General features: G+C 35.8%; 1 protein-coding gene across 1 annotated transcript in view; it reads right to left on the reverse strand.

The window, feature by feature from the left end:
- LRP1B (LDL receptor related protein 1B) overlaps nt 1–25,992 on the reverse strand; it is a 1,473,103-nt gene that overhangs the window by 1,143,648 nt on the left and 303,463 nt on the right. The gene's annotated exons all lie outside the window — the stretch shown is intronic.

Genomic DNA, 25,992 nt, shown 5'->3' on the forward strand with positions numbered 1-25,992 from the left:
TTTTCTCTAAAGGTTTGACAGAATTCACCTGTGAAGCCATCTGGTCCTGGACTTTTGTTTGTTGGAAGATTTTTAATCAGAGTTTCAATTTCATTACTTGCGATTGGTCTGTTCATATTTTCTTTCTTTCTGGTTCTGTCTTGGAAGGTTATATGTTTCTAAGAATTTGTCCATTTCTTCCAGGTTGTCCATTTTATTGGCATAGAGTTGCTTGTAGTAGTCTCTTAGGATGCTTTGTATTTCTGCCATGTCTGTTGTAACTTCTCCTTTTTCATCTCTAATATTATTGATTTGAGCCCTTTCCCTCTTTTTCTTCATCAGTCTGGCTAATGGTTTTTCAATTTTGTTTATCTTCTCAAAGAACCAGCTTTTAGTTTTATTGATCTTCGCTATTCTTTTCTTTGTTTCTATTTCATTTATTTCTGCTCTGATCTTTATGATTTCTTTCCTTCTGCTAACTTTGGGTTTTGTTTGTTCTTCTTTCTCTCGTTCCTTTAGGTGTAACTTAGATTGTTTACTTGAGACTTTTCTCATTTCTTGAGGAAGGCTTGTATTGCTATAAACTTCCCTCTTAGAACTCCTGTTGCTGCATCCCACAGGTTTTGGATCATTGTGTTTTCATTGTCATTTGTCTCTAGGTATTTTTTGATTTCCTCTTTGACTTCTTCAGTGATCTCTTGGTTATTCAGTAATGTATTGTTTAGCCTCCATGTGTTTGTATTTTTTACATTTTTTCCCTGTAAGTCATTTCTAATCTCATAGCGTTGTGGTCAGAAAAGATGCTTAATATGACCAATTTTCTTAAATTTACTGAAGCTTGATTTGTGACCCAAGATGTGATATATCCTGGAGAATATTCCATGTGCACTTGAGAAGAAAGTGTAATCTGCTGTTTTTGGATGAATGTCCTATAAATATCAATTAAATCTATCAGGTCTATTGTGTCATTTAAAGCTTCTGTTTCCTTATTTATTTTCACTTTGGATGATCTGTCCATTGGTGTAAGTGAGGTGTTAAAGTCCGCCACTATTATTGTGTTACTGTTGATTTCCTCTTTTATAGCTGTTAGCAGTTGCCTTACGTATTGAGGTGCTCCTATGTTGGGTGCATATATATTTATAATTGTTATATCTTCTTCTTGGATTGATCCCTTGATCATTATGTAGTGTCCTTCCTTGTCTCTTGTAACATTCTTCATCTTAAAGTCTATTTTATCTGATATGAGTAGTGCTACTCCAGCTCTCTTTTGATTTCCATTTGCACGGAATATCTTTTCCCATCACCTCACTTTCAGTCTGAATGTGTTCCTAGTTCTGAAGTGGGTCTCTTGTAGACAGCACATATATTGGTCTTGTTTTTGTATCCATTCAGCAAACTTGTGTCTTTTGGTTGGAGTATTTAATCCATTTACATTTAAGGTAATTATTGATATGTATGTTCCTATTACCATTTTCTTAATTGTTTTGGCTTTGTTTTGGTAGGTCCTTTTCTTCTCATGTTTCCCACTTAGAGAAGTTTCTTTAGCATTCGTTGTAGAGCTGGTTTGGTGGTGCTGAATTCTCTTAGCTTTTGCTTGTCTGTAAAGCTTTTGATTTCTCCATCGAATCTGAATGAGATCCTTGCTGGGTAGAGTAATCTTGGTTGTAAGTTCTTCCCTTTTGTCACTTTAAGTATATCAAGCCACTTCCTTCTGGCTTGTAGAGTTTCTGCTGAGAAATCAGCTGTTAACCTTATGGGAGTTCTCTTCTGTGTTATTTGTCATTTTTCCCCTGCTGCTTTCAATAATTTTTCTTTCTGTTTAATTTTTGCCAAATTGATTACTATGTGTCTTGGCATGTTTCTCCTTGGGTTTATCCTGTATGGGATTCTCTGCGCTTCCTGGACTTGGGTGCTATTTCCTTTCCCGTGTTAGGGATGTTTTCCACTATAATCTCTTCAGATATTTTCTCGGGTCCTTTCTCTCTCTCTTCTCCTTCTGGGACCCCTATAATGCGAATGTTGTTGCATTTAATGTTGTCACAGAGGTCTCTTAGGCTGTCTTCATTTCTTTTCATTCTTTTTTGTTTATTCTGTCCTGCAGCAGTGAATTCCACCATTCTGTCTTCCAGGTCACTTATCCGTTCTTCTGCCTCAGTTATTCTGGTATTGATTCCTTCTAGTGTAGTTTCCTTTTCAGTTATTGTATTGTTCGTCTCTGTTTGTTCTTTAATTCTTCTAGGTCTTTGTTAAACATGTCTTGCATCTTCTTGATCTTTGCCTCCATTCTTTTTCCGAATCCTGGATCATCTTCACTATCATTATTCTGAATTCTTCTTCTGGAAGGTTGCCTATCTCCACTTCATTTAGTTGTTTTTCTGGGGTTTTATCTTGTTCCTTCATCTGGTACATAGCCCTCTGCTTTTTCATCTTGTCTATCTTCCTGTGAATGTCGGTTTTTTTCCACAGGCTGCAGGACTGTAGTTCTTCTGGCTTCTGCTGTCTGCCCTCTGTTGGATAAAGCTATATCTAAGAGGCTTGTGCAAGCTTCCTGATGGGAGGGACTGGCAGCGGGTAGAGCTCTGTGTTGCTCTGGTAGGCCTCGGTCAGTAAAACTTTAATCAGCTTGACTGCTGATGGGTGGGGCTGGGTTCCCTCCCTGCTGATTGTTTGGCCTGAGGCGACCCAACACTGGAGCCTATGCAGGCTCTTTGGTGGGGCTAATTGCAGAGTCTGGGAGGGCTCATGCCATGGAGTACTTCCCAGAACTTCTGCTGCCAGTGTCCTTGTCCTCATGGTGAGACACAGGCATCCCCTGCCTCTGCAGGAGACCCTCCAACACTAGCAGGTAGGTCTGGTTCAGTCTCCTATGGGGTCACTGCTCCTTTCCCTGGGTCCCGACAGACACACTACTTTTTGTATGCCCTCCAAGAGTGGAATCTCTGTTTCCCCCAGTCCTGTCGAAGTCCTGCTATCAAATCCCACTAGCCTTCAAAGTCTGATTCTCTAGGAATTCCTCCCCCCGTTGCCAGACCCCCAGGTTCGGAAGCCTGACATGGGGCTCAGAACCTTCATTCCAGCGGGTGGACTTCCATGGTATAATTGTTCTCCAGTTTGTGAGTCACCCACCCAGCAGTTATGTGATTTGATTTTATTGTGATTGTGCCCCTCCTACCATCTCATTGTGGCTTCTCCTTTGTGTTTGGATGTGGGGTATCTTTTTTGATGAGTTCCAGTTTCTTTCTGTCAATGATTGTTCAGCAGTTAGTTGTGATTCTGGTGTTCTCGTAAGAGGGAGTTAGAGCACATCCTTCTACTCCACCATCTTGGGTCAGTGCCACCATGACTCTTTTTAGAATTGTATCAGGTAACATGAACCAAAAGGTTTTAGTGGAACTTAAATGAAGTTGTGTCCGCCTTAAAAGTATTTTATATTTTTAATCTGTTCTTTAGGAATATGAAGAACAGCTAGTTTTATACTTATTTATATGTGGATTCGCTTGAGCAACTCTTATGCAACAGAATTGGCTAAAGAGTGGAGAGGTGATGATGAACAGGGAGGACTCATTTAGTTTACCTAGTGGTGGTAATTGCACTTTTCAGAATTACCCCTTGTGTTTTTAAAGATACATTGAACTTGGAACACCAAGACTTTTCTTGAAGTTCACCAATTCCAAGTCTTTATCAAACATCTAAAATTCCTATTTATACTTGTTTTATAGGTACTCTCCAATTTCTCTCATAATGATCTGTAATCTTGCCCAGCTCACCCAAATCCAAAGTACAGTCACATAATAAGGCTACAGTCATGTATTAATCTGACACTGATTATTGCAATTGCCCAGATTTTTCAGTCAAGACACACTTAGGATTTATAATCACAGTTTTGTCAATACCTATGGGACATTAATTTAATCAATTTAGCATTAGTTTTCTCAGCTGTAAATGGAAATATCAATTGAGTCTACCAGTTGGGTTGTTGTGAGGGTCAAAAGTTATTCATGGCAAAGCACTGAGAGATATAGGCTCAGAGTAGGAATTCAACATGTGTTAGTCATGTAAATAAATGCAGCACAGTGGAGATTCTTGTAGTGGAAAATCTGGAACCAGATTCTTGAGTCCAGTTTCTGGTCCCATCAATCACAAACTGAGTAACTTGGGTAAGTTTTCTACCTTCTCTGTGTTTTACCAGGTTGTTATAAGAATTATATCAAAAACTCCTAGCATTTTTCTTGGCAAGCGCTAAGTAAGTGATTGCTGTTATCATAGTTAAGAATGTTTTGAGAAGGTGAGTTACATCTTATAATGTTCTTTTCTGTTGCAAGCCCCTAAAGAAAAAAACAACCTCAAAAAATATATGTTTTACTCTACTTAGTTGAGGCAAAATTATAACAATAATGAAAAGGCCAATCTAACATCTTCTAGGATGTGCAAAATTAAGTATTTGTTCAACCATTTGTTTGGGGATGTCAACAAATTTTTATGATGTAGCTTTACTAGCTGAAGTATTACCACTAATAGGATTCCTTGTATTTTTTCATGTATATTTATACAATTACTGCTATACAAGCGTATTCGTTTTGTCAAAAAAATTCATAAACCCAGGAGATTATAAAAATTTTTAGTTAGAAACCAAAAATGCATCAGTAGTTCTAAAAAAGCAAGATTTTTTTTTAAAAAGTGATACTTGTGTTGGCTCAAATACAAGTATGAGTTTTCATTTTTAAGACTGTCAGGTAACTGATGAACATGACAGAAGGAGCGAAAATGTACATCTGGTGTTAAGGAAAAAGGCTCAGCTACTTATAAATTTTGAGAAAACAGGAAAAAATGTTTGGGTTTCTCAGAGGCAATATACAGAACCATTAGATTCTTTCTACTGGTAACATGTAGGGACAAAAGAGAAATTTGTTTAGAAGAATGAGTCAATTGGTTTCTTCAGAGACTAGCTACTATTGTGTCCCCCTACTCCCCTTGATATACTCTTGTCTTGGTTTCCCTCACTGCTGGGTAACTGGTAAGACAGCTGGGTGATGGCTTAATGGATTGTACCTTAACCAGTTCTTCCCAAATTTTCATACCAAAACATATTAAGACAATGAAAATTTGAAAGTTACACTGAAGTAAATAGCAGAAATTATCTGTAGAATAAGTGTAGCGGTTGCCCCAGCCCTTGGGAATTAACCTCAAAATTGAGGGAATCAATACCTTTAACCTCTTTGACCAATGCTGATATACTTCAGTTGGAAAACTGCTAAAACCAAAATGTTGTTGTCTTTCTTGAAAATGGAGATAGAGATGGGGCAATCTGAGAAATGGCAATGCTTGCCTCAATTCAAATTCTCAACTGAAACCAGGCAATATGGGTAAACAGTGTACTATTTCTTTGGGCAATAATCCACCCTTGATTCCCAATGAACATTTCTGAAGTAACGGTGTATATAACCCATGAGGCTCCTTTAGTCCACCCTGATAACAGAGAGAAAACTCACCCTGATCTCTACTTCTACCTATTTACATGTGACAAGAAGAGGCACAGGATAATGGAGGCTGCATGAATTCCTCAGAATATGCCAACGTTGCATTAAATGATTCACCTCTTGAAGACTTTCAGGCATTCAGAGCATTTCACAACCAGCAATCATCATTTGCACATAGCAAGGAACAGGGTTGGAGGCTCTCTGATATACCCAGAATTATCCCTTTAGTTGCTAAATCATGAGGACTTGGGGGGACCTGAGAGAGGCACTGTGATGACAGATTAGCACAAGAGAAATTTTAAAATAGTACAAAGACTCTTAAAATTTTAACAAGTATGTTAGTCCTGGTGAGAATATCACTTCAGTTGTCAGTAATGCACATTTAGAAAACATTTCCAGTCCCTCAAATCTAATTTTAGGTGACCTAAGCAAGGTAGCAGAATTTAAAATATAGTAATTAATTACAAGAAAGAAGAACTCTATCATGAGGAGGATTTAAAATATATAAACACAGGAGAATTGTATCCATGTTTTTGAATTTTCTATAAGTCTTACCCAATTAACTGAAATAGCTTCCATTTTTTAATGAACCTCATTTTACAAATAAGCCTTCCAGGATAATGCAAGGATAGCATGATTCATCTGTATGTTCTTGAATGTTCAAATTATTTTTAAACATAACTCTGTTCAGTTAAAGTGATAGTGGAAGACATAAATCTCATCAAATGTCCTTTCTGACTAAAGATAATCGAGATAGTGCATTGTGTGAAGGAGTGGAGATTCTTCTTCTGTAATGGCAGATATAGTCAAATATCTGAACTTGTCACAACATCATTATATCTTAGCAGGACCAGTATCAATCCTCCCCCACTGAAGTTAACCTCCTCACCCTACACTCTGTCACATCCCACTTTGGGGGTTTTGTCCCATCAAGATTTGCTGCTTGCTTGTATTTCCCATGTCTATCTTTCCAATAGGTCTAACTCCTCCCTGAAATCTCATTCAATTTTTTTAAACCTACACTCAAGAACAAAGTCACTTTTTCTGATTGAACATTTCTTGACATAGTATCCCTTCTTTCCTACTTTTCTTAACTGTTAAACTTCTTCAAAATGTAGACTGCACCTGCTGTATTCCCATTCCCTTCTTACTCCAGCCACTGCACTTCCAACTCTGCTGAGCTTCTCTGCAAGGTCTTAGTGGTACCACTAACAGTGAAGCCAAAGGCATACAAGGTCCTTCAAAAGCTGGTCAGAATTCCTTTCTCTTAGACACAATTTCCACCATTATTTTTCATGCTTCTTAAACTCTTGTCACATTACTGCTGTTGTTATTTATACTATTCCATGAACACACTAAGATGCATTTCACACATGCTCTTTTATAAACTTTCCTCTCTCTCTGACTGGGAAACAAACATCTAGTATACTGCCTGACACAGAGTAAACAGTGTTCAATATACGGTTGGTGAATGAAGTTGTAGCAATTGAACTTTCTTTGATATGCTGGAAGTTACCTTTTTTTTTTTATCATCAATGAATTCTCAGAATTGGTTTTACAAATACAGCTTTCACCCAATGACTAGTCTCAAAATCGTAACTGTTCTCAGTTGCTGGCCACAAGAAATCAAAACTCCTTGGCCTAATATCATTGTCTAGTTGAAACTTATTAGCATTATTTACAATTAATTGCAATTGGTATTGTATACAAGTATTTTCAGTACTTAATACTCGACTTTATTCCTTGTTATCATTCACCTCCCTAAAACACACATTTTTTCCCACCTATGGATTTTTTGGTATGCAATATCATCATCTGAAAAGTAAACCTTCTCTTTCTTTTTCACCCAGCAAGCTCTTTTTCACCTTCAAGCTCTAGCCTCTTCATCAGGTTTTCTTTGTGAAAAATAACAGGTAATAGTAGAAGCGTTCTGAGGCTTAGAGATCAAAACCTTGAATCAGAGTTTTTATCTGCCATGTATTAGCTGTCTAAACTTGAGTAAAGTACTTAACATCACATGATTGTCATAAGGATCAAATGAAGTCATCGTTTGGGAAGCATACAAATTTTTTATTTGTTGTTTTGTTTTTGTTGCTCTTTGGGGGTTTCTTTTGGTTTATTTGTAGGTGTCATTGATCCCAATTTGTTCTACAAACCCACAGATATTGTTTATTTCAAATTTTAATGTTTTTAACAGTACAAATATCTCTATAATTTATGAACTGTACTAATATATGCAGTTTCATGTATATTTCTTAAGGCACAAGGCCTTTATGTAAAAAAAAAATATATATATATATATATATATATATTTCCTCCCACTTTAAAATATAAAGCAGAATGTAGGAATAAAAAACAATGATTACTAATTGATATAAAATCAAGTAAAAAAATTTGGTGCCTAAAGTTATCAGAAAGCAAGCATGAAATACCTTCAAAATTCAAAAAATTAAAATTATTCGGTTTGGGATTTTGTTTGATTATACCTGTCTATCCACCTAGAATGTTGAGATTTGATCATAATTTGAAGAATTGTTTGAGACTCGAGTTCTAGTAAAGTATAGTACTGATTGAAAAAAAAAAAAACCACTGAGGAATATAAGGATTATTTCCATTGATACACCCTCTTACAATATTTGTCTTTTGAATACTGAATCCTATGGAGATTTTCTATTTCTTAAGTTGAAGATCCTATCATTTCTAAGAATTTGTGACAACTGCTTTAAATATTAGCACTTTCAAACTATACTAAAAAGCTACAGTAATCAAAACAGTATGGTACTGGCACAAAAACAGATATAGATCAGTGGAACAAAGTAGAGAGCCCAGAAATGGACACACACCTACGTGAGCAATCAATATATGACAAAGGAAGCAAAAATATATAATGGGGTAAAGACAGCCTTTATGATAAATAGTGCTGGGAAAACTGGGCAACTACATGCAGAAGAATCAAACTGGACTACTCTCTCACACCTTGCACACAAATAACTTCAAAATAAATCAAAGACTTAAATCTAAGATCTGAAACCATAAAACTTCTTAAAGAAAACCTAAGCTCTTTCACATCAGCCTTAGCAATATCTTTTGGAATATGTCTCCTCAGGCAAGGGCAAAAAAACCCAAAAAATAAACAAATGGACTATATCAACCTAAAACCTTTTGCACAGTGAAGGAAACTATCAACAAAACAAATAGGACACCCACTGAATGGGAGAAGATATTTGCAAAAGGTATCTCCAATAAGGAGTTAATATCCAAAATATACAATGCACGCATGCAACTCAATTGCAGAAAAAAAAAAAACCTTGTTGGAAACGGGCAGAGGTTCTGAATAGACATTTTTTCCAAGGAGGGTATACTGATGGCCAACAGGCACATGAAAAGATGCTCAACTTCACTAATCATCGGGGAAATTCAAATCAAAACCAAAATAAGATGCCATCTCACACGTGTCAGAATGACCAGAGTCAAAATGACAACTAATAGCAAGTGTTGGTAAGGATATGGAAAAGAGAGAACCCTCATACACTGTGATACTCATTTCATGATGTATGTAAATCAAATCATTATGCTACACCTTAAACTTATACAGTGCTGGACATCAATTATATCTCAATAAAACTGGGAAGAAATTTTTTTAAATCTTTAAAAAATTAACTTTCCTAGAATCATTTTAAAAACATTTTAGTTTCTTTATAACTAAGCAACATATTAAGATTTGTGGAGCACCATTAACATGACTGCAAAAAACTTTTCTATCTTTTCTATCTCTATTAAAAAGAAAAAGAATTTTTTTAAAGAATGCTTTTATACACAATTAGATCCATTTTCCTGGAAATATTATACACAATCACCTTTTAAGGAGAAAAGGTAACTCTTATGCAATTAAGTGTATGGAAATAGTACATTATAACATTTATTATAATTCTCACAGCTGGGAAATCAAAATAGCTAACAGCAATATGGGATGCTTGTGAAGACTGTAAAGCATGTAAACCACGTTATTTACTCCATGTTGTTTGGGAAAATTGGTACACAATGTAAATATAATTAATATCCTGTATCTGTTTAATATTAAATATAACATCGGATTGCATAATGCCTTTACAGTTGTAATATAACTTTCCTAGAACTATGTTCATTTCATAAGATACTATTCTTGTTTTCAGGGATGATTTTCTTTTGCATATGAGCTACTTCACCTGACAGACTGATATTTTAATTTAAGTGGAAAGAATGAAAAGAAATTTATATATTCAAAGAATACTAGTATTCTAATACTTAGTATTCAAAGAAATACTATTTATAGTATTTTTAAAGAAAATTAAAATTGGATTTATGAGTTTCAACTTCTAAATAAAATACTATTCATTGATATAATTTGTTAAAGCAATCTATATGATTAAAATCAAGGATACAGAAATAGAAGAACCTCAAAAGATACATGTGCACTCTCTCTAACAGTAACTCACTCAAATTAAACAATTACTTTGTAAAATAGGCTCCAGTAATGACTTATTTACATATTTCAAATGGATGCTGTGAAGATTCAAGAACTGGAAGAGATGTAAAGGTGATTGATTTTGTCCAGCTGTACTACCCCTAATCTATCTCTGACATCTGTCCTATTTTTAAAGGCCCTGGGGGAAGAGATTTTACTGCTTTGCTAACTTGTTCTAAGGTTTAAAAATCCTTTTTCTTTAGTCCTTAGTCTTCAGAAATCTCAGTATAGGATAATTCCTTACATCTAACATACAGCACTTTATTTATGCAGTTAATATATGAAAAGCATGCCTGGTCACCTAAGGAAGACTGCGATATTAAAGCAATTCTGCTACAGCTAAAGACGCCATTTTGTCTGCTGTTATGAGTATGAATAAATGGGTGGTTAGTTAAGACTCTTACTAAAAACTTTCTGAATCATATCTGGAAGTACTATTATGTTAAAATAGAGAGCTCTACATCTGTGTGTGTGTGTGTGTGTGTGTGTGTGTGTGTGTGTGTATTGCTAACTTTAGAATATATCAAATAATTTTTATCAGTTTGACTGTCTACATCTGAATCCAACAAATATAGGTTAAGTCACAACATTCTCCTGCACATAACTGTGCACATTCAGAATACAGTCAAAATTGACAAATTAAAAATGTATGGACATAACCAAAGCATTGTTGTCATTCATTACAGCTTTAGAAATAGGAACTTTATCAAGCCAACACACTGTCTTGCTTTATGACTTTCCACAAAGGCAAATAGATAAAATAAATGAAATCACTGTTTTATGAGTGAGTGTCATTGCATCATTGCCATTTATTAAACCCAGTGCTAATGGAGGAAACTCAGCTTGGGGGATTAACAAATTATTGTCATTTCGGTATTTTAAATGCGTATTCCTTCCCATGTATCTATTCTTCACATGTTCTTTCATTTCTGGATCACCCCATACTTTCTTTGTCAAAAGGTCTAGAAATTTGTTTTCCCTTCCCTGCAACTCAGTTAAAACAGATGTATATGCTTTTTTAATCTCTTAGAGCCCTGCTCTCTGCTAGGCAACTTTACATACTAGGTGCTATCTCTTACAGGTAATGTATTTACATTTAAACAAGATTCTTACAGAAACAATATCGATAGATTAATTCCAAAGATTAGAATTGTAGGCCCTCTGTTAAAATGACAAAGGTACTTTTGTTTGAGAGAAAGGGACAGTTCATTGATTGATACATCACATTTTTTGGTAGCAACTGTATTGATTTGTAGTTGGCTCTCAACACTTTTTAAATGAATGAATATGTATTTAATCAACGAACCAGAAAGAAGATGCCTTTCTATCAACAATTTACGGATATTCTACTGAGTCCTCAAGAAGTAAAACACGTTCCAGTCATACCTTAAAACTTCTGTGAATAAAAGATTTACCCAGTCTGAAGATAATTAAGGAAGCAGAAGATGAAATGTTCCATTTGGGAGTATCTTTTTTCTGAAATATAGAAGATTAGTGTTTCACCTTTAAGGCCAATGCTTTTTTCTTCCTGTTCTCTGGGATTACTTTACCTATTGTAGCCAGGTGACAGCTCCTGATTGCAGTTCTGAATTTCAGGGCAGTGTGGAAAGTCTACACAACCTGAAGCATGTATGACTCCCTGGTAGAAAGCATGTTAAAAGACTGATGCCTACCAAAAAACAAAACTAAACAAACAAAAAAATGCCAAAATCAGATAGCTCCACACATCCTCCAGAGGAAAGGGAGTCTTACTATAATAAAGGGATAATAAGCGGGGCAGCCAACTGGCTCATCCACATGTCAGGACCGACAGCTGAGAGCCCTTCAATCTTTCACTCCACACATGTGTTAGCGATTGTTTCTGAGCCAAAATCTATGCACACAGAGGCATCTCCATTGTCACTCTTAAGAGGGATTGCTTGTTTACTTTTTCTTAGAAATTTGTAAAGGACGACACTCTTCCTCTACAGGCTAAGATAATGAAAGGTTAGATGCAGGTCCCCAGTTAAAGCCTAAAAACCAAAGGCAGGTTAATGTCAGGTGATAATGGAAGAAAAGATTTCGGTGGTATGTTGCCAAATTGCTAACAGTCAAAGGAAGTCTAAAACTATAAATCGTTACCAAGACCCTCAAAAGATATTATTTAATTTCCCCTCCAAAACAGTAAGTAACAAAGCTGATATTTGATGAGTAGATATATAAGAAGGGAAAACTAGTAAATACAATGTCTCTGTACTTTCATCTTTTCAGATTAAGAACTATTTTGAGGATCTTTTTGATGGCAAGCATCATTTTTCATCCAATTAACTCTTCACTATAATTTGAATAGCACGAAGACAGCTCCACAAAAACTGGAGAACAAGCTTTTTTTTATTTTACAGGGCTCCCTCAAGACAACATTAAATTATACATACTGACTTAAATACTATCTTTCTGATTTAAAGAGAAGTTTGCTCCATGACCCTTGATCAAACAACCTAGAATGACTGTGATATATGTGAACAAGTAGCAAGATCTTTCCTGATTCCACTGGTAAGTTTATTAAAATAAAAGTTATTTGATAGGAGTTATTCGTTCATTATTCCATTTGGGAAAAAAAAAAAACCCTGATACTTGCTTAGAAAGAATGGATTAAGAGAAAAAATGGAGAAGAGAGAAGAGGAATAAATATACGCCTTGAGTCACTCCATCACATTTTGAAAAGAAATTCTTCGCTGTGTGTGAAAACAAACAATTGTTTGAGGGACCTGGTTAGCGTACAAATGGTTTTACAGTGAGAGGGACTGGTCAGAGCACATGTAATCATTCTAGTTGCACTGGAACCGTGTTGCAAAGACATAGGCCAATTTATACTTGAGAGGAAGACAGAATGTTAAATCGTCCAGTTTAAAAGCCACAGGATGATACAGACATTCTTACACAGTGTTGAATCATTGGTAGAGTGTATACATTGTGTATTTCAGACCAAAAGTGAAATACTATTGATGAAAGATAATCTTCAAATTTTAATATTTATGCCCTTTAAAATGGTGCTAATTCAGAAAATGATTTTAGGATTCACTTTTAATGAAAACAAACTTCTTTACTGCGTTCTGTAAAAGTAGCATTATATTAATAGGATAACCGCTGTTTACTGAGTGCTTCCTGTGTTCCAGGCTCTGTAAGCACAGAGGTAAGCACATAATGGCCATTATCTTATTAAATCCTTACAAGAACATGATGAGTTAGATATTATAATTGCTGGTATATAGATGAGGAGATTGAAGACCACAGAGGCTAAGTACCTTCTTCAAGGTCACAGAGCTGTAATGCTATTATTTCAATTCAGGTCTCCTATCTCCTAAAACCGGTTTCTTTACTACTATATTTTGGAACAATCTCAATCACATGTAACCAAGAAACAAACAAGGTATGACACCTAATTATGCATCTCTGTCTGTTTCTTTCTCTTTCTGATTAAGGATCTTGAAGAAAAGGGAAGAAAATCGTGTTATAAGGTTGTGAAGCCATGCCACGTCGATACTTAAGCAGCTCTTACAGTCAGGAGTGATGCCTGAAATTTAACAACAAGTGAAATACACTATACAGGCTACGGCTTCTACTAGTAGCCGTAAGGGGGTAACTTGAGGGGAATCCTGGCCAGCTGTGGATGACCCATGACCTCTTGCTGCGGGACCACCACCAACTCCAGATGTTCAGGCCTGTTTGACTAGGGAGAGAGAGATAGTGATGGGCAAAGCAAATTGGAGGAAGGACAGGCTGGGTGACAGGCAAGTAAGTTGAGCTGTGCTAGGAAAGCTGATTTCTTTGCCCACTTTGGTCTGAAGGAGCATGGGGCTATTTGAGGGAGTCCCAGGAAAGACTGGGTAGCAGCAGTTTAGAATCAGAATACAAGTAGTTCAGTATTTTATCAACCAGTACTGTTGTGCCATGCATACCAGCTAAACTTCCATTGCGCTTAGAGGAATTCGTATTATCTATTTCCTGTAAATTCTAACTATAAACATGGTTCCCATATGCTTGGCCTTGATGACAGAATCCTTATTCACTATGACTCTAGGTTGTGCTCATTAAATACAAAGAGGTTTTCAATGGTATGTATTGCTAAGGCAAAGTTCAAGCCTTCTAAAGATCAATGTTCTAAACCATAGCCCCCAAGCCCCCCTTTGAACCATCTGATCAGGCTTTCACCATGTACTTATTTCTGCTTTGGTGGGGGCATCCTCTAGATCAAACAGACTGGCCACATGTCAACTGCTACCTCTTTCTGGTAAAGTCCAGCTATTTCTGCCCCTCAGCTTCAGTGCCTGGTTAGCTTGGCAGGATGAAGCCCCACAGGAAGAATGCCAATATCATAGATTAAAATACCATATGGCAAAGTTATCTGCCTGTTTTTCAGCCACGGAGTTTACCTCCTAACATCTGCCACCCATACTCCCAATCTTCTACCCGTCATATCCATATCGCCTTCATGCTAGAACTGACAAAGTGCAAGTCTGTATCTCTGAAGCAATATAAATCCCTAAAAGGAAGAATGAAGACCATTTAGGATTCAACTGAATATTTAAAAACATAGAGTCTTAGCCAGGCTTGAGTTTGAGTTCAGTGTGCTAACACTAAACCCTCAGGCAGATCCCCCCTGGGAAACCCTGTATGGAATCACTGTAGAGCCTTTGAGAGTACTCATATAACTGCTTCCATTCATTAAAGAGCACCCTGGCTCTCCTGTTTTTAAACGGAGCCGAATGTCTCTAGCCTTGTCTCCAAACTTTATAAAAACAAGTGCATCCTGGATGTGGAGTTTTATGCCGAGTGAAAAGAGAATACAGGAAACGATGAGATTGAATTTGAAACACACACAAACTAACATACCTAATCGCACATTACTAATAAAGATCTTCCTCGTAATGAGGTTGCATCCCAATAAACTCATCTTAAGTTGAAAAGATCATTAAGTCAAAAATGCATTTAACCTACCAAACATCAAAGCTCAGCCCAGCCTACCTTAAAGGTGCTCAGAATACTTATATTTGCCTACAGTTGGGCAAAATCATCTTACAAAAGCTTATTTTATAATAAACCGCTGACTATCTTATGTCATTTACTGAATACTGTACTGAAAGTGAAAAACAGAATGGTTATCTGGTTGTAAGTGCATCAGTTGTTTACCCTCATTATCACGTGGCTATCTGGGAGCTGCATCTTGCTGCCACTGCCCAGCATCCCAAGAGAGTATGTACGTCTTATTGCTAGCCCAGGAAAAGATCAACATTCAGAGTATGGTTTCTATTGAAGTGTGTATTGCTTTCCCATCACCGTAAGTTTGAAAAACCATAAGTTGAACCATCACAAATCGGGGACTATTTGTAATGTTAATGAAACTAACCCACTAAATGATATCTGAATGGTCTGAAAAAATTAACTAGTGAGGTCTGTTATTTGGATACTAGAGAGGAATTCCTTACATTTATGGAAAATTCTAACAATTTATAAAATTGCAATACCCTCTTGAAAATTTTCTTGGCTCAGACAGAAAGAACAAAACGGCAACAACAAAAGGAATTTTCTGATTCTCCATGTTGAGGATTATAAAAAAGATATAAATTAAATGCGCTCCCCACCAGCCAACTATTTTACATTCGGTAGTGTATATATGTCGATGCTACTCCCACTTCGCCCCAGCTTCCTCCTCCCACCCCATGTCCTCAAGTCCATTTTCGAGGTCTACCTCTTTATTCCTGCCCTGCAACTAGGTTCATCAGTATTTTTTTTTTTTTAGATTCCATATATATGTGTTAGCATAATGTATTTGTTTTTCTCTTTCTGACTTACTTCACCCTGTATGACAGACTCTAGGTCCAACCGCCTCACTACAAATAACTCAATTTTGTTTCTTTTGATGCCTGAGTAATATTCCACTGTGTATATGTGCCACCTCTTCCTTATCCATTCATCTGTCCATGGACATTTGGTTGCTTCCATGTCCTGGCTACTGTAAATAGAGCTGCAGTGAACATTTTGGTACATGACTCTTTTTGAATTATGGTTTTCTCAGGGTATATGCCCAGTAGTGGGATTGCTCAGTCCTATGGTAGTTCTATTTGTAGTTTTTTAAGGAACCTCCATACTGTTCTCCACAGTGGCTGTATCAATTCACATTCCCACAAACAGCGCAGGAGGGTTCCCTTTTCACAACACCCTTTCCAGCATTTATTGTTTCTAGATTGTTTGATAATGGCCATTCTGACCAGCGTGAGGTGAAACCTCATTGTAGATTTGATTTGCATTTCTCTAATAATTAGTGATGTTGAGCAGCTTTTCATGTGCTTCTCGGCCATCTGTATATCTTCCTTGGTGAAATGTCTATTTAGGTCTTCCACCCATTTTTTAACTAGATTGTTTTTTGATATTGAGCTCCATGAGCTGTTTGTATATTTTGGAGATTAATCCTTTTTCTGTTGTTTCATTTGCAAACATTTTCCCCATTCTGAGAGTTGTCTTTTTGTCTTGTTTATGGTTTCCTTTGCTGTGCAAAAGCTTTGAAGTTTCATTAAGTCCCATTTGTTTTTGTTTTTATTTCCGTTACTCTAGGAGGTGGGTCAAAAAAGATCTTGCTGTGGTTTATGTCAAAGAGTGTTTTTCCTATGCTTTCCTCTAAGAGTTTATTATAGTGTCTGGTCTTACATTTAAATCTTTAATCCATTTGGAGTTTATTTTTGTGTATGGTGCTAGGGAATGCTCTAATTTCATCCTTTTACATGTAGCTGTCCAGTTTTCCCAGCACCACTTATTGAAGAGGCTGTCTTTTCTCCATTGTATGTTCTTGCCTCCTTTGTCATAAATTAGGTGCCCATATGTGCGTGTGTTTATCTCTAGGCATTCTATCCTGTACCATTGATCTTTCTGTTTTTGTGCCAGTACCATAGTCTTGATTACTGTAGCTTTGAAGGACTCAAAAGGTGGTCAACTTTTACAGTGAATTCTGCCCTACAGTAAATATTGTTGTAGCAAGTTTTTACTGAGTCTCACCTCCACTAAATCTTTTTTTGTCATATATATTTGCAAAGAAAACCATTGATTCATTTTCTTTTCATCTGCCCTTTCTGACCTTCATACCCATGGTAATGAACATAAAAATGGTCAATGGGACTTGAAACAGAAAGGAAAAGGAAAAACAAAGCTCAACAGAAATGTGAGTAATGGAAAATCAGGCACTGGGTAACAGAACTGATCCAGTTTTTATATGACCCTAAATTTATAACATGGCTTTTGAAATTGCTCTTTTCTATAGAAGCTTGAATAGGTACATGCAAATGAAAATTTTCCAAAAGCACTTTTTTTTTCCATTTTTAAGTTTAATATTTTTTCTCTAAATTGTTTATTCTAAACAATACATTTGTTAGTTCAATACCTTTACTACATGGGATCTGATTGAAACCTCATCAAAGATAGGCCTTTTCAGACTTGCGCACACACACACAAACGATAATTTGGTGAAATAGAAAATAATATTCTGCTAAAGCAAAACCATATATATATGAGTTTGAGAAAATATACAAATCTTTTACTACAGCATTTCCTTTTGGTTACACCTATGTTCTCATTATGGTATTATCTGATGAAGTTGATTAATGACCACAATTGAGGTAGAATAGCACAGTATTTAAGATAGAGTAAGGACGAGTAGGGTTTTTCCTCATACTCCCAAATTAGTGTGAGGTGAGGACAGAGACAAGGGTCCAGGAAAAAGGAGATGACAGAAGAATAAGCACTGCAGGGTGATCCCTGTTTGACCAAATTCTCTTTACTTTTCCCTAAGAATGAACTGCTATGAAAATGCTTATAGAATCCAGTAAGGGTCTGCCAGGCCTGAGCTCTAGTGCAAATCTACTGAACAAACGGCAAACTATCAGCCACTGAAGAAAGAAAAAGTTGGTAACTGTTGAGGCTTTCTAAAAGTTGGCAATGCATAACTACAAGTTTTCTACCTTTAAAATATTTAAATTAAATTTCAACTTCAATGAAAATAAACTCAAAATTAATATTTAGGAGGTAAATTCATTTTGAATCTTTAAGAAATGTTTCTAAAAGTGGAAAATAACCTACTACAGCAGTATAACAAAATATAAAATTACTCAAGAATTATATTACTATTAAGTATATTACTATTAAGTATGGTGACTTTTCCACAGTCGATCTCTGAATGCTTGAAATTTTTGGTTGTACAACTTAAAAGGGAAAGTTGAGTATCTCAGAACCCAACATACCTATGTAACATTAGTATTTGAAGCTAGGATACTATAAAGTGCCCAAAACATATATAATTTATGACCCTAATAAAACACAGCCATTAAATGCCTTAAATTGCTGAAAAGGAATGGTGAAATAAAATGCAATTCTTTTTTAAATAGGGAGACTTTGTTACTCTGAATTAATGTCTTTATCTGTAGCATGTTGACAACTTGTTCTGTGTATAAAGTTCTACTGAACTGAGGAATAAAAGCCAGATGTTTAATGTCTGTCATTTTTTGGGGTGAGATTCTGAGTAATATGGTTCCATAGGCTACAATTCTGGACCCTTTTTCTTTAAGACATTTTTTGATGTGAGTTTCAGGTCACTGTCATTTTGAAATATAAATCCTCTTGCAAGTTTCCTACCTGGTAAAATAACTTTCACAATGGTATCCCTTTACATCCTTCACTATGTATTATGGCATCAGTGAAACTGCAGGGAAAATAAATTTTTTACCAAAGATTCAGTCTCTCAAAATGAGTCCAAATCTTGTCTCTAAACCTCAGGCTCCACCCTGCAAAAGGGCTGCTTCCTGGCTCGCACTCAGAGCAACTGCATAAAGGTGATATCTTTTCAGTCACTCCAGGGAAAGCGCTATGGAATCTACCTCTCCAAACCACTCCTGGGCTAACCAGTTCCCACAGGTATGTAGCTAATGTCGGCCATGACATTCTCTGCATGTTGTCTGCCTTTGAGTAGAAACTCTACTGCATGTCTTTTTTGTTGTAAATATCCCTAAAATTCAGTTATGGCTTCTACAAAAGTTGGCAGTGGCTTAGATAGGCAAAAAATACCAACACCCAATCTGTTCCATCTGGGCTCTATTTCCCCAGGCCCTGAGCAAAGTGGTCACAAATTTCACTTTCATCAGTGTCTCCTTTCATGGTTTCATATCTCTACTCTGGTCTGAGAAACTAAAAAATAGAATATATTGTATAATTGACAAGAAATGATTTCCCTTGACAATGACATAACTAACATTTGTTGAATGCTTCCCATATATCAGGCAGTGTTCCAGAGCCCTTTGGAATTAGCTAGACTCAGCCTTCTGATCAATCTTATGGGGCACACTTCTAATTCCCATTTTATGGGTCAGGAAACAAAGACCTAGAAGTTAAATATCTTGTCCAGAATCACAGCTATTATTTTGTGGAATCAGGATTCAAACTCAGGCAGTTTGGCCTCAGGGCTCCACAATTACCCACAGTGATCTGCTGCCTATGAGACTGTATTTCCAGAGTAGAACCTCTTCCTTCCCTTAATACTTATCCCAATTCCAATTTGTACCTTCTGACCATTTTCACCCAATTTCTCCTGCCCCCCAACCCCTGCCTCTGGGAACTACCAGTCTGTTCTCTGTTCCTATGAGTTTATATTTTTTTCAGTTTCCACATATGAGATCACACAATATTTGTCCTTGTTTTATCTGACTTATTTCACTTGGCAAAAATGCCCTCAAGTTCTATCCATGTTGTCGCAGATGGACGGTTCTTAATATCACTGTGGAGAAAGGTCTGCGTTGGACTCCACGCAAGATGTCATGGTAATCAATAGTTTAAATGAGGACTCATGTGTCACATCTTTTAAATTCCCAAAATGAATGAGGCTTGGGAATACAGCTAATACTTTGGATATTTAAGTAAGTTATTTTTAAACTGTAATGATTGGCCAGAAAAGAAAAATTAACAAGGAACAATGTAAAGTTGCAATTTGGAATTTAAAAACGATACATGTAAGATTTGTTTTAGCACTCAGCATTAGGCTTCCTTAATAGGTGTAAATTTTTATATATGATTTTGATTTTTTTATGTTTATTGGCACATAATTGCTTTACAATGTTGTGTTAGTTTCTGCTGTACAGTAAAGTGAATCAGTCATATGCATACATATATCCCCATATCCCCTCCCTCTTGCATCTCCCTCCCTCCCACCCTCCATATCCCACCCTTCTAGGTGGTCACAAAGCACCGAGCTGATCTCCCTGTGCTATGCAGCAGCTTCCCACTAGCTATCTGTTTCACATTTGGTAGTGTATATATGTCAGTGCTACTCTCTCTCTTCATCCCAGCTTCGCCATCCCACCCTGTGTCCTCAAGTCCGTTCTGTGATTTTTTTTATTACTAAGAAAGATAAAGCTACCCCTTTCTTCAGAACAACTTTAGAGTACTAAGTACCATATTAAAAAATGTATCAACAAATACTTTTCATTCCATAGAAGGGAAATAAAATGAGTCAGGGAATTATGTTTTTAAGTCAATGGTTTAAAACTTGAGAAAAATTGTCATAAGAATTATTATTGAATGAAGATTATTGTTCTATGAAGGATTCATAGTGGAAGGGAGCTTAGGCCAGTGGTTCCTCCAAAATTTCAGTTTTTGATCCACATAAGATTTGTGAACAACGAGATCTATATAACAAAGGCATAGGTAGTCTCATGGGGAAGAAATTTACTGTTTCTAGACAAACTCAATCAGAGGGGGTTCTCAATATTAAGGGTGGTCTAGAGGTAGTTTCTCTATTCGTTTTGAGATGAACAAAAATGATCACTGCAGTTCCTTCATATATTCTTTGGTTTTTACATTGCCCTTCTCTTTGCTATTTTATTTCCATTTGCTACAGATGAAGTACTTATGTAAAATAACATAATCATTCATTCTAAAACAGATTCCCATTTTCAAACAACAACAAAAACATGTTTCTTATTAAATCTCCTAAGCATAACAGGGATTTTTATGACTATGGCCAATAATGACAGCAATCTGTTTTATTCTCTTTTTCAATAAAAAATATTCCTTTCTCATTTGAGAAAATTTCATTTTCTTTGACGAATTGTAGGAAGCTCATGAATTTTATGTTTCAAATATTTTATTTTTATTTGTAATGTGCTGATAAATTCAAGGTAGAAAATAGGTGGATACAGTATAATTCAATAATATGAATATTATAAAGCGATTCCATGAGTCCCATTATATAAAAATCTAGAGAATTAAAATTCAATAACATAATCCTTTCATGAATTCTGAGTGGATGAGAGGAGAAATCATAATATACTACGGGGGGAAAAAATGCAATGGCCCGTAAATAGCTTCCAGTTTCCAATCAAGCACTTGCCATTGATTTTGGCTCATATTTAAAGTGCTACAGCATAACTGAGTCATTTTAGACTTTGAAGTTAATGACCCATGCAAATTAAATTAGAGGAGAAAACTTACAACTTTCTGTTGTTGTTGAAGTTGTAGTCCTGGTAACTTGAAAGCATTTTCTGCAAAATAAGCCTTGAAATTAGTGGCAAGCTCTTCCATACAAGTAAATCTATGTCCTGAAATTAGCAAGCGCATGGGATGTATCTGTGATGCAATCATGACAAAGATCTAAAAGAAATATGCATTGTATAGAGTGACATACAAAGTTACGGTTGGGGAAATTTTGGCTGTCCCTGAAATTTATATATTCTCTGGCTTATAGTCTTGTAGAAATAGCTGCAAACCTGGAGTCAGATGCTGAGGCTTGGCTCTGACGTTCCCCAACTGCATGACTCTAAGAAAGTTATCTAAACAACGTATTCTCATTCTACCATCTGTTAAATGTTGGCAAAGTGGGGGCAGAGACAGGCACCAGTCTAACTTCACAGCCTAACCTGTGTGGATCAAGTGTAGTGACAGATGTGGAACACTTTTACTAATATCTAAATATCTCAAGAAAACATAGTATTTAATTATACTAGTCAAATTGTAAATCTGTCGAGTTGGAAAATTCATTTCAAAATATTTCATAATATGCCATAACTTCACAGAATAAAATATTAATTTCAGGATTTTTTAAGATATTCCATAGGAACCAGCGTCCTTCTAAAGTAATGGAAACTAAGAGCAAGACAATAGTTATAGATTCTCCCCAACGGGAAGACAAGCAGTTTATTTGCATTTGACACGACAAGGCTGATATTCTAATATCCTGGTCACCTTGAGCTAAAAGGGGGGAATCCCCCAAGTTTTAGGTATTTGTTTTCATATGAATATTTCTATCTCAACCTCTAATTTTTTTCATCAAAATACTTCAGCATGCTTGAGACCTCAAAAATTACTTGACCTAAAGAAAGAAAATGTTATTTCTCATTGGAATTTAGCCAGATAGATATCTGAAGTCTCACTATTAAGAAAAATATTAGCCTATGAGAAAATATTTTACTAGCATTATCATAAAAAAGGATAAATAGGATAGTGAAATTACAAAGTCATCATGCTTATAATTATGTTCAACTTAATTTGAAAGACAATTTTTAAATCTTTAAGGCCATTCTGCACCTTATGGGTTGTAGTGTGAAAATGGACTGACGCCAGCCGTGATTCCCTTGAACCTAAATCTTTAAAGGTATATGAACAGAAGAAGAGCAGTTATAGCTTTTATCTCAAAGACGAAAAAATAGTTCGCTTTATGATGAATACACACACACACACACACACACACACACACACACACACCGTATATATCTTTTCTCTAGTCTGAAAACTGGTAAAGTTCTCCTTAACTACTGATAAAGTTTTCTGTAGCTACTTCTGAGGGTCAACTTACTTTCAACATCTGGTGACATAGGAAACATGAAATTCAACTAGTAATGGCAGAATGTGGTATATTATGGTAGTTAAAATAACAATATTGCAATTATGTATGAAAATTCTACCTGTACATAGAATGCAGCAACAACACACAGTAGAATACAAGCTATATTCATAATTATAGCCTCTTCCTATGTGTATGATTTACGCCACGCCAGGGAAACGCTCTCTCTTCCCCTAACTCCCTCCCATACTTATAAAGTGAGATCCCCACTCCAACCTCTTCTAAAATGTAACATTTTGAAGCTCACTCTTAACACAGTATGAATGAGTTCTTTCATTTGATTTTCTTCCTCCAAGTAACAGAGTTGGAGAACTGGGTGTCTCCAAGGATGTAAGGTGCAAAAGAGAGAGAATGCTTAAGGCAAACTTTGCCACTGTTGAAAGTTTTGAAAAGAGAGATATCTAATAAACAAAATATAGTGTTGCTCAATATATTTAGGTATTCAGGCATATCCTAACACTAAGTACTTTACTTGTTGTATACATGGAAATAGATTAGAATTTTATATTTTTCCTCAGGCATTAGCTCCAAAAGCCACCTTGGAAACAATTTAGGCTATTGGATTTCTGCCAGTCCTAAATAGTAACTAATAAATTAATAATACTCCTGATGACTGGTATATCCAAAGGAAAGATATCATTTGATAAATACTTTCTGCTTGCTAGCAAACTCATATTTATTGTAGATGATTCCCCAGAGGCCTCACATTAATTAAGCCTGCTTTGGAAAATGAATCGGTTTATTTACAGTGCTGTGCATTTAAAGACTGTAAGTTCCTCAAGGGCAGGGGTGATGCTTTATCATTTTGGATCACTAGTGGCTGACACAGGATGCAAATACTCAGCAATCATTAAATATTAACAAATGGATTCAGTTAGTCATTATTTAGAATGTAATTGATTTACAAGTCTGGTTGGTAGCGAGATCCCACTAAAAGTAGAGGATAAGGTTACTCTGTGAGAAATGTCTCCATAAAACACATACCCACACTCTAATTGATGAAATCACTTATTATGTTTATAAATAACTCACAGTAAGTGATAATTTGAAAAGGGAAATTCCAACCAAGGGACAAACCTATAAGAAGTCAAAGTTAGTCACTAAGCTAACTGTTTGAAATTTGTCTGCAAAAACAATGTGTTACCAGATACAGAATCTGTAAAATGGGTACCCAAGGAGCAAAAAACTGTCCATACTGTTATCACCAGTAAATCAAGAACACTCTGGAACCCATAACATTGAGTCCCTATGGTAGAGATGGACACCTTGGACTTCTGCAGTCCAATATGGTAGCTACTAGCCACATGCAGCTATTATATATTAAAATTAAAGTGAAATAAAATTAAAGATTTAGTTTTTCAATCTCAGCCACATTTCAAATGATCAATAGCCAAATATGGCTAGTGGCTAATATACTGGACAGTGCAGACACAGAACATTTCCCTCATCACAGAAAGTTTTATCGGACAATGCTGCATTAGACCAAAGGTTTAGAATTACTTGTATTAGTGGCATAATTTTAAATAATTATTATAGTCATGTTTGAGAAGAATAAAATCCTCTTACTCCCACTCTCTGTCCCCCAACAATAATTTAAATAAACACACTACTATTATACTAATGCAGTATAACAATGCCTCTTAAGAGATTAGAAAAAAATCCAGTGGTTATCATATATTCTTTCATTTTCATTTAAGCTACTACTCTTTCTCCCTTTAATCATTCTTACATGCTCACAGGAAAACATTTTTAAGTTCCAGTGAACTATTGTTTTTACTTCCTATCCTTATGTTATATTAGGTTTCTTACTTCTTTCTCAGAGTAACATTTTAATATTTGTTCAACTCAGATATGCTTCTGACTTTCACTGCCATAGCAGTTTGTATACTTATGTGTTACAGTATGTAACAAAGATATATTATACATATTGATCAAAGTTGTTCCCATACCTGTCAAATGTTCCTTGACAGTTTGAAATGAAATCTGCGGATTGAAAACTATTGTTGTAGGCTTCGTAACTTTACAACAAGAGACATTAATATGATTCAACATATATCCTTAAATTAATTAATATTAATATTTTGTCCTCACCAAGCAAAACTGTACTTACATTTTAGTTTTCTAGTTATAAAGTAAACTTTTAAAATGGAAAATATGTGCTAATCAGCCAATGCACATAGTCCAGACCATATTTCTTTTTTGAGAATTAGTAACATTCTGCTTTGTAGACCAATCTCTTTCAAGATTGCTAGGTGGGTTACTTCCTAAGGAACTCACCTGCATTCTCTGAACATTCTCACCATATCCAAGGGTTGTACTCACATGAAGCCTTGTCTGAGCATCCTATAAGCTTCCCTATGTACCTGATCCCTGTGTAACTACAGTTTATAGAGTACACTTGTGGTCACTAAGACTCAGTGCCTTTCCAAGGACAACTAAGTATATAATAATATACCGATACCATTTATTGAGCACTTTGTATGCCCCAACCACTGTCCTTAGCTAGAAGAGAATACTGACTTCCGAACTTCTAAAACATTGTTCTGCCTGCTAAAGACTACATCATTACCTAGTCACTTGAGAAGGGTGACATTCCTACTTATGCTGATGATAGAAACCATAATCATTTGTCATTGTGATTCAAGGGAGAAGAAAATTCTCTTACTCTGCAGAAAAGCCTCAAAATGTTAATATTCCTTCACTTTGGAAAGAGAGACATAAGAGCTTTGTTAATGGATTTCTTTGTGATTTAATACAACATGTTAAAAGCAGGACTTGTTACTCTTGAATAAAGAAGCGAACGTTATTTTGTGAAGATGGTCATTCATCATTAGTTAAAAGAAGTCTATTTGTGATTTAGGTTTTAATTTAATTAGTGTCACATACTTGAAGGCTGCCTTGTGTCAACTGTTGTAACGACATGCTGTTCCTTCTACAGAGTAGGTTACTAACAAGCACTTCAACTGGAACAAAATGATAATGAGAACAACAGAAGTGTTAATTACTTATGCAATTAAAGTGACTTATATATGCTCTAGTGTACACTCTACTGTATTTACATCTCTAATGGTTATTAATCTTCAACTGAAAATGCCTACTGGTACTATTTATAGCTTCAC

Source organism: Phocoena phocoena, chromosome 7, assembly GCF_963924675.1.
Source record: "Phocoena phocoena chromosome 7, mPhoPho1.1, whole genome shotgun sequence".
Classification (NCBI taxonomy): domain Eukaryota; kingdom Metazoa; phylum Chordata; class Mammalia; order Artiodactyla; family Phocoenidae; genus Phocoena; species Phocoena phocoena.